At 44.5% G+C, this 11,502-nt stretch overlaps 2 pseudogenes; both read right to left on the reverse strand.

Moving 5' to 3' along the window:
• Window positions 1–2,481: 2,481 nt before the first annotated feature.
• Window positions 2,482–4,353, reverse strand: LOC123184243 (disease resistance protein RGA2-like; annotated as a pseudogene).
• Window positions 4,354–5,441: 1,088 nt separating this feature from the next.
• On the reverse strand, window positions 5,442–7,205 carry LOC123191309 (uncharacterized; annotated as a pseudogene).
• Between the last annotated feature and the right edge of the window lie 4,297 nt (window positions 7,206–11,502).

Consider the following 11,502-nt stretch of genomic DNA (forward strand, 5'->3'; position numbering starts at 1 on the left):
CCGGGCATGCCGGCAATGAATGCGAAGCCGGCCCCCCTGGTGCGAGCAGGGCCTCCAAGTAGGAGGCAGAAGCAGGCGGGGCATCGAGGGGAGCGGGCACCGGAGCCATCCGAGGGCTGCGCCGCCGAGGAGGCGACGCCGCGGGGGAGGAAGGGGGAGGGGGCCAAGAGTCTAGTTAGCGCTACCGTAGTGTATTATAGTATCTCCAGAATCTCATACCTCTAGTTTCAGAGTTTTCACCACCAAATACTCAGAATTCACACCAGCAAAAACCAATAAAAATTAGGAATCTGCCATCAGAAATTAATTCTCAATGAAGAACCTTGCCCTTCTCCAGTTTTTTTTTCTCAATCCAGTTCCTGTTGGCCATTTCTGCTTCCAACAGAAGGGCCCAACCAACACTAAGTATGCGTGCCTTTCAAAAAAACACTACGTATGCATGGAAATATAATTATCCACTCTGGGGCGGCTATGGTTTGGATATAATTAGTAATCATGATTGTCATTAGGCCTTGTCATAAACATTTGTTTGTTATTGAGACCATGCGATGCAAGTACCAACCAACAATACCATAAGTCTAATATTTAAGGTCCTATCCAATCAGCTCATACTTCAATTCTAGATCATAAAATGCATGCCGTACGAGGTGGATGGCACTACAAAGTGGAGTGTAGCAGGTATGCCTAGTGCAGAGCTTTCCTTTGTTTGTTTTTTCTCTCGAAAGAATATCACAAAAAAAGGTGTACATGTGCATGCCTGCCTGGATGGATGCCACGAAAATGTATTGACAAGTTGCTAGGCTGAAACTACCAATGTGCTGGGCTAAACTTGCAGATTAGAGACCACATTTGCATTTCCAAGTTTCAATTAGATTAAAGGAAGTGCTACATACACAGCAAGATCCTGGGTAAGCTTCCCGGAATGATTACTTTTTTGTGTGAAAATACATAAACTGAAACCAGTTCAGATTCAAATACCGAAATCATGATTGCCATGAGCATTTGCTATTATTGAGACCATGCAAGGACCAACCAACAATATTATATATGTGTGTAATATTTAAGGTTGTATCCAATCAACCAATGCTTTATTAGATCATGCGGCACCTGCTTTATGAGGAGGTGGATGGCACTACAAACTTGAGTAGCAGCCGTGGCAAGTGCAGAGCTTTTGTCAGGATCTGAACCTGAAAAACCTGATGAAATCAACAGTTAACTCCAAAGAATGAAAGCTGCAGCTCGCTCTGTTACAGCGCCGACTAGGTGACTACTTGCTGTTTCGTGTCGCGAGGCAGTCTCACTAGGAATGTGGATCCTACATCTGACGGCTAACGGCTCTAAACATTAACTTTCCAACAATAGCTTTGTTGCACTAAAGCCACGGTTTGGGAGCAGCACTGGGCATCTATCCTTGTATTCGTTTACATCCTGGCCGCCCCTTGTCATGGTTTGGGCCTCAACTTTTTGCTCTGTAATGTAATCAATCTCAACTTTTTACAAATGTGGACGTAGAAATTGTTTTCCTTGCCTTAGTTTGAAGATATGTCCCACAATTCAAATATGCCAACATACTTCTTCATCTTACATCACACAAACAAAGTAGAAATAAGTGGCAGTTGCAATGTGGCATGGACTGAATGGACAAACAATGTAGCAATCAGTGGTATGAACTGATGGACAATTGTACAAACAATTACAATTTATACAAGAACAAATCAACAAAGTAGCAATCAATCCGTGGCAGATCAGTGGCTTCTAGCAGTGGAAATTTATCAAAAAAGCTTCGGATTTGTTTAAAAGACAGAGGAAATTTACCTTGGTAATTTGTAGATGGATGCAGTACTGGATGGATTGGACATTGGGTGGCTTCCCCTTCTAGCCTCTCGGCTGGCGGACTGAAGCGGTGACTGCCGACGGCGACGGAGGCCGGAGGAAGCCCGCAGCGGCGCTGCCCCGCACGGACCACAGCCAGCCATGGAGTCTCACAGGCAACACTACGTCGTAGCAGGAGCACTGCTACAACGACTGCCATCGGCCGCCCACAGGCTCCGCAGAGCACATGGCTGCAGCCTCAAGCAAGAGCAGTAGAGCGCCTCTTGGTTGGAGGAAGAAACACGTCTTCCTGAGAACGAAAGAACTAGATTGGGGATCGGTTCTTACCGCTGAGAGCAGGCGCTGAAAGTTGGGCCCCACAGAAATACTCCTTACTTCCAAAAAATGCATGTTTGACTTGTCACCGTCTCTAAAATTACTTGACGCACTGTAGAATCCGAAAGGTCTCACTCTTGAAGTTGTCATGGCTCTTGGTTTCGTTTTTCTTTTTCAGATGTGGATGCGGACCTGACTTCAAACTTTGTGGCAATCTGCGGTCTATTTTGTCCAAAAGCAAAAATAAACAAACAATGCATTGACCGTCGACATCATGATATCACCTTTAGTATTAGCAGAACATCTTTGCATCGTCCTGTGGTCTCATGGAAATAGGAAAAGATTAGGTGGACAAATGGAAACAGTCAAAGAAACTTGCATGGCTTCTCACTGGTCAGTACACATGATAAAAAAGACAGAGGTACCTGGCTAATATCAGCAACCCAAAGAAACTTCCCAAACTACTGACCCATACAGTGTGCCTAATTGCCTATTACTTACAGTTGGGATATAAAAAATAACTGTAAAATTTATACTATTTCAGAATTGTCCAAAAAGAAGAGAAAATGGTATTTCAGAAAGAAGAACAGTCTCAGGCTCTTATCTCACAACCTGTACCTACTCTGATTACTTCTCTTCATGTTTTTGTGAACCATGAACCATGCATGAGCTTCGAGTGTTGGATAAATGACTAGACAATTTAATTAGCCACTACTCTTCTGATAACGCTTGTTACTTGTGACCATGCGATGTGGCCTCTGTACCTCACAGTGAACGATGTAGCTGTAGTGAGGCGGCAGGTGGGATGTCCATGCATGCATGGACCTTGAATTTCCCTCGAAGCCTCACACTTCCAAAGAGAAGATCTTGCGCGCTCATCATCCTGAGAGCTTCAGGTCCAGTTTCAGCAGAACATGTCTCGTAGTCAAGAAACAACACGACACATTCAGAAGAATTTTTATTCACCCTCCTGAGATAAGTTGGCTCCGCCATCTTCCAAGGAAGAGTGAAACGATCCCCATACACTGACATGTTTGTCTTCTTCAAATTCCTGAGGACTGCAAGCACCATGCTCCAGAAATGGGGGTTAAAATTTGGTTTCAGTATTCCACTGACGATGTTTGCAGACATGAAGCACCCACTCGTCAAATTGGCCATCTCCATGGCCATTGATGCGAGCTTCGGGTGGTCCTCTGCTCTCGTGCTCCCAAAGGAACGCACCTTGAAGAAGTACCAGTATGCTTCATGAGTCAAGAACTGTAATCTGAGGGGTTCTGTGGTTCCAAAGCTTGCGATCTTGTCAGAGCGGCTCACAATTATCATCTTACTTCCACTCATGATGCGACTTTTCGCAGCTGAATACAACCTCTTCCATACAGGCTCCTCAATATCCAGAAGTAGCTCAATGATGATCAATGTCCTTCCACCACCGACCACACGGTTTTTATGCTTGATTCTATCTCCATCTCTTAGGGTCTCTACACTTGCATCTTTAAGATCATCTCCATTCAAAAACAAAATTTGAGAGAAGTGGTTGCGGACCCTTTCATCGTTGCATACATGCTCGACCAGGGTGCTCTTTCCAACTTTCCTGGGACCAATGATTGGCAAGACAGCCAGATGATCAGCAGTGCCAGGAGCAGTCTCTGCTTGCAACAGGAAGTTCATCACAAGTTCCATCTCCATTTGGCGTCCGAACATGCATTTGTCCAGCAGCAGATACATGTTGTACGGTTGAAGGTGCAGACATGGGTAGCTGTTTAGAAACATGACGAACTCACTCACATCTTCAATGGTGTTCCGCAAGCTGCAAATAACTTGCTCCAGCAGCTCAGCCTGTGCTGCACCTTCACTGTTGCCACTGTAGAAACATACACGCTTTGCAGGGTTGAACTTAGATGGGGCAAAAGAGTAATCTTTTGTCCTGTCATCTTCATGTGCTCGGCAACTGAACATATCGAGGGTGTAATACCCCCTGTACTCCTGTCTCAGTATGCTGAGTTGATGCAGCATGGCCTGGTTTGTAATGAGCCGGTCATCTGCCTCCTCGACGACGACATGAAGCCGCAGTAGCAGCCGTTGCAGGCTGTGCAGCCTCTCCTCCTCGGTTGCCTCCGCTGACCGCTGCTTCAGGTATCTGTCCACCAGGAAAGATATGGATCTACTGGCAAGCTCACCCATAGCAGCAGAAAATATTACCTCCATGTATGTGTGTTTGAGAACCCCCTGGCCTTTGTGCCTCTTGAGGAATACAGGACTGCAATGGATCAATTGCTAAAGCTGGGTGAAGCTATATATATATATATATATATCTGAAACTTCTCAGAGGACTCACCCAAGGACACTGAGTCTTCATCTTACTTCTCCAGTTGAAGCCATGTTGTTCTTTTCTTTGATCAAAGAGTTGAATATGAGGTTGTATAAACCGAAAGAGACATGTGTGCAGAAGTTGTGTCTTATCTTTTTTGACTTAGAAGAAATTTGGAAATGGTCATCTCGTGACATCTACTAGTCTAGAAGGAGCAGAAAAAAACGAGGAGCCGGTGTGTAACCAAGACTTAACTGTTCTGAATTTTCGACCGCTTAACGCCCTTCGTTTTTTGCAGGTGCTACTCAACCTTCCGCCGGACAGTCTACATCCCTTTCCTGCCTGGCAAACATTTCTAAGCATGAAAGTGACCCTGCAATTATGAAGCACAAAATATTCAGAATTTTCTCCTGTTTGCAGTCTTGACAGATAACGGTGTTTCACGGCCTGCCAAGGGTCAGCAAACTGCTTGCTTCTTCAGTTGGACTCTCTAGTGTTCCAACATTAACCACTTTACTGAGGCTGCTTCAGAATCGACTAATACAAGAACTAACGCGGCTGTTGCGACCGCTGAAGAGATGGTTTGCCTTTATGCCCCGAGAGGTGGACGTGTCGATGGAACAATGCTTTCTTGCTGCTGACGGAGAGAAAAGCGACGGCAGTCCCAGCGGCCACAGCTGCTGAAGAACTAAGTTGCCGTCTGGCACAATACCCTGTTTTCTCCTATGCTGGTTCATGTGTTCAGCCAAATTATGCTGGATCACCTGTTTTATATCCTAAGCTGCGGCTGGCAAGATATGCTGCAGTATTTTTTGATGCATGCCACACCGACACTGCTCTTGTATGTTCAGACAGATTTAATTGGGCTAAAACTGCTGTGACGACTTGTTTTATTTGAGTGAAGATGGAACAGGGCAGAGAGAGCCTGTTGATCTAAACACAAAGGCTAACAAAATTACTAGTACTACTTTCAACAAGAAGCAGATCATAGCAAATTCAGATAGTACTGGATTGTGGGAAACTCACTGAAGCACCGCGGCATGGTATTCGAAGGCGGCGAGGTACTTGGAGCCGGCCTGGTCGCTTCTCTCCCGTCCAACCCCTGCGCTGCACGCCCACGGCGACCGCCGTCGGCGACCAACCACAGCCGCGAGCAGCAACGGGGGTGGTACACGACCAAAAGACGGGCAGCTGGCTCTGCGACGCGGTGGCCGGTCGGAGCGACGGCTCGGCGACAGCGCTTGTTTCTGGCGACCAGACGCTGTGGTCTTTGAATCTCACAGTGAAATATGTAATTGTAGTGAGGCTCCAGGTGAGATGTCCATGCATGGACCTTGAATTTTCCTCGGGGCCTCACGCTTCCAAGGAAAAGGTCTTGTACGCTAACCATCTCGTGATCTTCAGCTTCAGTTTCAGCAGCACATGTCTGGTAGTCACCAAAAATCACTAACCATTTAGACGAAGTTTTCTTTGCTCTCCTGACATATACTGGCTCCGCCATCTGCCAGGGGTCAGCGAAACTCTCGCCATACACTGACATGTTCGTCTCGATAAAATTCCTGACGGTTGCAAGGGCCATGCTCCAGAAACGGTGGTCAAAATTTGCTTTCAATAGTACACTGAAGATGGTCGCAGTTATGAAGCACCCATTCGCCAGCCTGGCCATTTCCATGGCCATTGCTGCGAGCTTCGGGTGGTCCTCCGTGCTCGTGCTCCCAAACGTACGCACCTTGAAGAAGTACCAGTATGCTTCTTGAGTAAAGAACTGTAATCTGAGGGGTTCTGTGGTTCCAAAGTTTGAGATCTTGTCGGACCGGCTCGTGATTATGATCTTACTGCCGTTTCCGATGCAGCTTCTTGCAGATGAATACAACCTTTTTCATTCGGACTTGTCGATGTCCAGAAATAGCTCAATAATGATCAGTGTCCTTGCACCGCCCATGCCACGGTTTCGATGCTTGATTCTACCGCCATCTCTTAGGGTCTCTAGACTTGCATCTTTTAGATCATCCCCACTGAAACACAAAATCTGAAAGAAGTGGTTGTGCACCCTTTCATTGTCACACACATGCTCGACCAGGGTACTCTTTCCAACTTTCCCAGGACCGATGATCGGCAGGACAGCAGGATTAGTAGCGGCACTGGGAGCAGTTTCCGCTTGCAACAGGAAGTTCATAATGTGTTCCATCTCCATTTGGCGTCCGAACACGCACTTGTTAAGAAGTAGATACATGTTGTACGGTTGGCGGGTTAAACGCGGGCATATGTTTAGAAACATGATGAACTCACCCACATCTTCAATGTTGTTCCTTATGCTGCCAAGAACTTGCTCCAGCCTCCAGCAGCTCAGTTTGTGCGGACCTTCCCTGTTGCCACTGCAGAAACATACACGCTTTGCAGGGTTGAATATAGATGGTGCAAAAGAGTAGTTGACTTCATGATCTTTTGCCCTTCCTTCTCCATGGGCTCGGCAAAGGAAGATTTCGAGGGTGTAATATCCTCTGTACATCTCCTTTTTCAGTATGCTGAGTTGCTGCAGCATGGCCTGGTTTGTGATGAGCCGGTCATCTGCCTCCTCGACGACGACATGAAGCCGCAGTAGGAGCCGTTGCAGGCTGTGCAGCCTCTCCTCCTCAGTTGTCGCGGCCGTCCGCTGCTTCAAGTATCTGTCCACCAGGAAAGATATGGATCTACTGACAAGCTCACCCATAGCAGCAGAAAATATTACCTCCATGTGTGTGTGTGTGTTTTTGAGAGCCTCCTCGCTTACTGCCTCTTGAGGAATGCTGTACCGCAAATTAAGGGTCAATTGCCAAAGCTGGGTGAAGCTATATATATCTGAAACTTCTCAGAGGACTCGCCCAAGGACACTATGACTCTTCATCTTATTCTCCATTGAAGCCGTGTTATTATTTTCTTTGATCAAAGAGTTGAACATGAGGCTGCATAAACCAAAAGAGACATGTGTGCAGAAGTGTGCGTCTTATCTTTTCTGGCTTGGAAGAAATTTGGAAATGGTCATCCCTTAACCTGTACTAATCCAGAAGGAGCAGAAAAAACGAAGAGCTGCTGTGGAACCAAGACTTAACTGTTCTGAACTTTATATCCCTGGACTGGACGCCCTTCCACCGGACAGTGTACATTTCTAAGCAGGAAAATGACTTTGCAAACCCAGAGTGATGACTGAGCCAAGTTCTGGGCTGCCCGTCATGAAGCACAAAATATTCAGAATTTTCCCCTGCTGGTGGTTCAAATGTTTTTCTATCTTGAACACAATCGCTTTACAAAAGCTTCTCAAGAACAGAGAGAAGGCTGGGGATGCACTTGGAGCGGTGAAGAACTCCTTGATGTCAAGCCCCTGTTTTCCTATGCTGGTGGTGCAAGTGTTTTTTCTGTCTTGAACACAATCGCTTTAGCCAGACGTGAAGTGATTCATCACAATGGCGGAGAGCATGTGTTGATCTAAAAACAAAGACTAAATACATACGTACGTACTACTAATTTCAACAAGAAGCAGAGCGTAACGAATTCAAAATAGTTCAATGGTCTTCCTAGGCGGCTCATCGGAAAGGCGCCGGGGTACTCGGATCCAAACCAGTCGCTGGGCTACACGTCCACGGCCGACGACCAACAACTACGAGCAGAGACGAGGAGGCTACACGCCCGCTGTAGGAGGGCGCGGCGGCCGGTCGGAGACAGGGCAGGGGGTCGCCGACGGTTGGTCGCCAGTCGATCTCCGCCATGGCAGGTCCGGGAAGGAGGAGATTGGGGGATCGGTTCCTGCTTAGAGGCGCTGACGGCTGGGTCCCATGAATCAGCCCAAATTTCCGAAATATATTTCCGAAGGATATTTATTTCGTATTCTGTACGTTAATATTTTTGTATAACTTTAATCAACAAACTTAAAAGAAATTGATAGAGACAGAAGGAGTATTTGATTTGTGCGCGTAGGGATGCTTTTTTTTTGCAAGAAGTGCGTGTAGCGATGCTAGCAGCGGTAACGCACGGCCAGCATATATATCACTCAGGGTGTGTTTGGATGCAAAGTATTTTTGCACTTTTTTTGGAAGTACTGTGGTTTCTCAAAAAAATGGTATTAAATAGTTTAAGGCGTTTAGATGAAACAAAAACTAAAGTTTTGTAAATTATATTATGCTATCTCAGGAACCATGATTTTCTTGCAGTATTTGAAAAAGAGGTTTGGATCTCTTTTTTCTAAACAGAACAGAGAGAAATCATGAGAGAGAGCGCAATTGACGTCGCTTTGTATACTAGAACAATGTCCGTGCGTTATAACAGGATAACAAAGTTTAAGTAGTAGAGATAAGAAAATCAGATGCAACCGCCTACTATTTTTCCTCTTTCTATTATATATGGCAACCAAGTCATAATTTTATTTCTTGATTTGTTAGACTAGCTTCCGTTTACTCGGTGTCCCGGATACTTCTTTTGGGCCTCTGGCCGCCTGTCACATGCGAGTCGTTCATCTCTCTTAGCCTAAAAAACACTCTCTTCTCCAATCATGAGCGAATTCAGCTTCATTGATTTTTTAGGTGTGTTAGTTGAAGCCTTCAACATCAGTGACTCAACCTGACAGTTGGGTCGGGTTTCACCGAGTCGGCCTCTATCAGACCCATGCTCGATAAGTAAATGGGTCTAACCCTTTGCCCACGACCCTATCCATGGGCATACATACAGATCCACGCCTGAACCCGATGGGTAACCCGACCCATTCGGGCATTCATCGGGTTTGAAATAAATATTAATTCTTTTTTATGCTTCAAAAATAGTACATGTTTTGCCGTACGACGCCCATCTGGCAGCTGTGACTTGTGAGGAAGAGCTAGATAGGTCACACCTTCTTATATACTCCCACCGTTTTAAAATATAGTGCTTTCTCTATTTTTGTGATTCGACTTTGACCATAAATTTAACTAACAAGACCGACTGCGGTGGGAGCAAAATTTATATCAGTGAATTCGTATCCAAATGAAGTTTTCAATTATATTTTTTTCTCCCGCCGCAGTTGTTCTCGTTGGTTAAATTTATGGTCAAATTTGGACCTCGGCAAGCACGGACGCACTATATTTTGGAATGGAGGGAGTAGATAGGAAGCTGGTTCCTTCTCATGCTCTACGCGAGGTGGGACTAAACTGTTAGTCTGTTCCTTTGCCTGTGCACCAGCCTTTAGCTGCGTGGGCTGCATATTGTACGTTGGGCCAAAAATATAACACAATATATGGCTGACCTTTACCTGCGTGAGGCCTTGGACTGAACAAGCAACTGATGAAGCAGAGGCCTTGAGTAAGGGAGAGGGATTTTCATATCGGTGGATGTGGTCGTGGTGTGGTCTGGTGTTTTGCTTCTTATTAGTGTTTTTTCACCATAGATGGCTGTTGGATGCTAGGGGTAGTGTATTTTGTGCACTGAAGGGCCCACATGTCAGATAATTGGGCGACCCATTGGGTGACCCACGGGGCAAGACCTTATGCCCATACCGTACCCACAACTAATGCTAGATTAGGTAACATCACTAGCCAAACAACTTGGTAGTTTTGATAAAACTGAGAAAAACCGAAGTTTTAAGGTAACATCACCAGCCAAACAACTTTTTTCTGTTCCTTTTTCTCCTTTGTTTGAACGGTTTTGTTCTTTGTTTTTCTTTGTTAAATGCATGAACTTTTCCAATTTCTTGAACTTTTTCTAATCAAAATCTGATGAACCTTTTCAAATTCGTGAACTCTTTTTCAAAATCGATAAACTTTTTTTCAAAATCAAGGAACTTTTTTCAAAATTGATGAAGTATTTTTCAAAATTGATGTTTTTTTTCAAATCCATGAACTTTTTCTCAAAATTGATGAACTCTTTTCAAAATCGATAAACTATTTTCCAAAATCGTTGAACTTTTTTTCAACTCGGTGAACTCTTTTTCTTTTTTTACAAAATTGATGAACTTTTTTCAAAATAGTGTTTTATCAAAATCAATGAACATTTCTAAAAATCATTGATTTTGTATTAAAATTTACCTTTTCTTTTTTCAAAATAATTTATATTTGTTTTACTAAAGGAAACGTTAACTAGGACGGAATTGTAAGGAAAAACTAGCTTGATCTAGTGGTTAATGCATCAAGCCACGAATGTTGTCGTGCAGAGTTCAAATTCCAGTGGTCGCATATTTTCAATTAATATTTATTCTTTCTTTTTCTTTGCATTTGCTTAGTTCAGTCAGTTGGTGGGCCGGCTCGCTATGCGTTGCTAGCAAGCGCCGGTAGAGCCAGCCGGCGCCTGAAGTGCTGGTTAGGAGCACCCATATTCCTTGCCCACCCATCGGAATGCCAAGGTTTTCAATTACAACGGGTTTCTAAAAATTGTATTGTCAAACTAAGCCTCACATTAAAAACAAGTGGACTACTGACCGAAGCATTGAGTTTGTCGGTTCAGATTTTCACCAGTCCGACTATCGGTTCACCTATCCATTGGTCCATCCGGATTTTTAACATAAAATTGTTCGGTCCATTATATAAATTTCGGTCAAATAAAATTGTTGGCTTCTACGATAGACAACAAAGGAACACAACTAAGGTTATTATTGGGCCAAGGCTTAGACTACCAATTATGTGGCGTGGGATTGAACCTCACTTCTCTCAAATTTTGTCAAAACATTTCTTTTGTTAGTTCAGACATCTGATTTATTTAGTTTTATATTGAAAGTAACAAGGACTGATATATGACATTCAACTTAGAAATGATACAAGGAATTAATATTCTATGGAAGATATTTATAAAACATTGTAAAAATGAGTTCATAATTTATAAAGCACCGGTGCGTGCCGAAAGTGGCTGGAATCGCCCGACGACGAGCAGCGACAGAAGGGGATCTAGAGAGGCTAAGAGAGAGCACAAGCAGAGTGAGAGAGAGAAAGACGGGGCGAGGTGGTCGTGGCCCCTCCGTTTTGAGTGCTTCTGATGCACTCTTGGGCTAGGCCCAATAGACCAGTCAGCCAGTAATTACAAATTTTTAATTTATTAAAAGACTCAAAATAATA

This window comes from Triticum aestivum, chromosome 2A, assembly GCF_018294505.1.
Source record: "Triticum aestivum cultivar Chinese Spring chromosome 2A, IWGSC CS RefSeq v2.1, whole genome shotgun sequence".
Classification (NCBI taxonomy): domain Eukaryota; kingdom Viridiplantae; phylum Streptophyta; class Magnoliopsida; order Poales; family Poaceae; genus Triticum; species Triticum aestivum.